The 2,548-nt window shown below is 40.7% G+C and overlaps 1 pseudogene; it reads right to left on the reverse strand.

Moving 5' to 3' along the window:
- Positions 1 to 536: 536 nt before the first annotated feature.
- LOC141164051 (general transcription factor II-I repeat domain-containing protein 2B pseudogene) lies at positions 537 to 2,342 on the reverse strand (annotated as a pseudogene).
- Between the last annotated feature and the right edge of the window lie 206 nt (positions 2,343 to 2,548).

Raw genomic sequence — 2,548 nt, forward strand, 5'->3', positions numbered from 1 at the left:
TCTATATGGGGCCCATTATACTGTATAGAAAGCTCGGTGGGGCCATTATACTGTTTGGAGGACTTTGTGGGGCCCATTATAATGTATACTGGATGGTTTTCATTTTGGCTTTCTGAGTGTTTGAGTTTGACATTCCTGCTCTTGATGTAGAGCAGGGGTGGGCAATTAATTTTGCCAGGGGGCCGCATGAGAAATTGGGATGGTTTTAGAGGGCCGGACTAATATAATTAACTCCGTTCTACCCAATACTGTATATATACATATGCTATCTTTTCATAAACAAACAGTATGTTAAACAATGCAAAGATTTAAAATACAATGAAAATACGGAGGACCTAATTACATCATTATTTAATGATAAGATGTTGAACTGCAACCAGCTTGTGATTGTTCACTTTAGAAAATTGTTAACTTTAACAGTGTTTGGAAAAAACTTGCTATTTTAGGTCAAGATATCATGTTAGTTTTTTAACGAACGGCATCCCTTTAACTTCGTAAAGAACAGAAAATTAAACATTTCAATAACATGAAAATGTTCAATGAGAGTAATCTAGCCTGTTTTGGGCCTGAACAAGTTCATTGAAGTTAGGTTCAATATCTGAGGTGGATATGCGAAGAACAGCACACAAGTGATCATCACTGAGAGAGGATCTGTATCTGGATTTGTTGAACTTCATCAGTGAGAATGTTTGTTCACATATGTAGGTAGATCCAAAGAGAACCAACATCCTCTGAGCATGCCTCCTTATGTTTGGAAAGTTTTCCTCTTTGAGAGAAGAATAAAACTCCAGCAGTGATACTGATTTAAAAAGCTCTGCCAGTAGATTGTCAGACTGCAGATCAATGAGTTCTAACTGGACATCCCTGGGTGCATTATCCACACTGCATGCAAAGGGAGAGGAAATCGTGTGCATTTCACTCTCAACTCCTTTGAAGTCTTCAAATCTTCTGGAAAATTCATCATATAAAGCCGCTAACATGGATGAATACTTGTCGAGGTGATCAGCTGATGGTGTGACTTCTTTCAGTGTTGGCACGTGAGTGAGAGTTTTGTCCTTCAATTGGCTAGAAAGAAACTTCAACTTTCTCATGAAAGCTGTCACCAAGCTGAACATTTCATGTGCAAAGAGGCCTTTGCCTTGGAGCTTGCTATTTAGCTCATTCATTAGTGTAGTCACATCAATGGCAAAGGCCAGATCTGCCATCCAGTGCTTATCTGAGAACTCTGGGATGTCTTTGCCTTTCATCTTACAAAAATCCTGAATCTCAGCTCTCAGGTCCCATACTCTTTTAAGCAGCTTTCCAAGGCTGAGCCATCTCACAGCGGTGTGGTAGGCTATGTCACTATGTTCACTTTCTTGCTCCTCCAACAGTGCAACAAACTGTCTGTGATTCAGCCCTCTTGCCCTGATAAAATTAACTGTCTTAGTTACAACATCAACAACATGGCTGATTTTTAGCACCAACTTGCACAGCACTTCTTGATGAATAATGCAATGCAAAAATATCAATTTCTGTTCTGGGTTTATTTCATTCACTTTATCTTGCATCCGCTTCAAAAGTCCAACGTTTTTCCCTGTCATATTTGGACAGCCATCGGTTATAACACTTACTAATTTGTTCCATTTTAGGCCCAGTTTGTCCATGGATGCATTTACTTCGGTGAACAAATCACTCCCTGTTGTGGTACCTTTCATTGATCGCAAAGCTAACAGCTCTTCGGTCATCTCAAATTTTTTTGTTATTCCGCGTACAAAGATAAGTAACTGGGCGGTATCACGGATATCACAGCTCTCGTCCAGAGCCATGCAAAAAAAAATAAAATCATCAACTTTGTTTTTCAGCTGAAACTCCAAATTCCCCGCAATGTCTTCTACCCGTCTTGTTACGGTTCGTCTGGAGAGGGGCACATTTGAAAATGCTTCTTTTTTCTCAGGACAAATTATCGCTGCAGAGTCCACCAAACATTCTTTGACGAACTCCCCTTCACAGAATGGCTTACTGTTTCTTGCAATTTTGTGGGATATTACAAAGCTTGTCCTGACGGCTGCATCCCTGGATGTGTGGAGCTTTGTAAAAAATCCTTGCTGCCTTTGCAGTTTTGATAGCAAATCTTCAGATGCCCGTGCCTGCTCTGCCTCTGTCAAGTTCTTGTATTTCTCTGCATGTTTAGTCTCATAATGGCGACTTAAATTGTAATCCTTAAACAAAGCTATCTGCTCTCCACAAACTAAGCATACAGCTTTACCTTTGGCTTCAGTAAATAAATATTTAGAAGTCCATTCCTTTTTAAAAACTCTGCATTCTGCATCAATCTTCCTTTTTTTAATGTTAGCTGACATATTTAAGGGCTAACTGTGACCCGCAGATGTCAGGGTCTACTCTGGTGCAAGGATGATAAAGCTCACTGCGTCTGCTGGGACTCCTGTGGTTTCTGATGTATCATGAGAACAGGAGTGGTACACACATACCACGTGCTTCCTCCCCTGTCCCCTGCAGCAGCCACTCTGTTCTTCTGACACTCGGGCAGAGAATCGGGACTCCCATT

The sequence above is a fragment of the Phyllobates terribilis genome, unplaced genomic scaffold (genome assembly GCF_046119375.1).
Source record: "Phyllobates terribilis strain yellow unplaced genomic scaffold, ASM4611937v1 Scaffold_10__3_contigs__length_209671492, whole genome shotgun sequence".
NCBI classification, from domain to species: Eukaryota; Metazoa; Chordata; class Amphibia; order Anura; family Dendrobatidae; genus Phyllobates; species Phyllobates terribilis.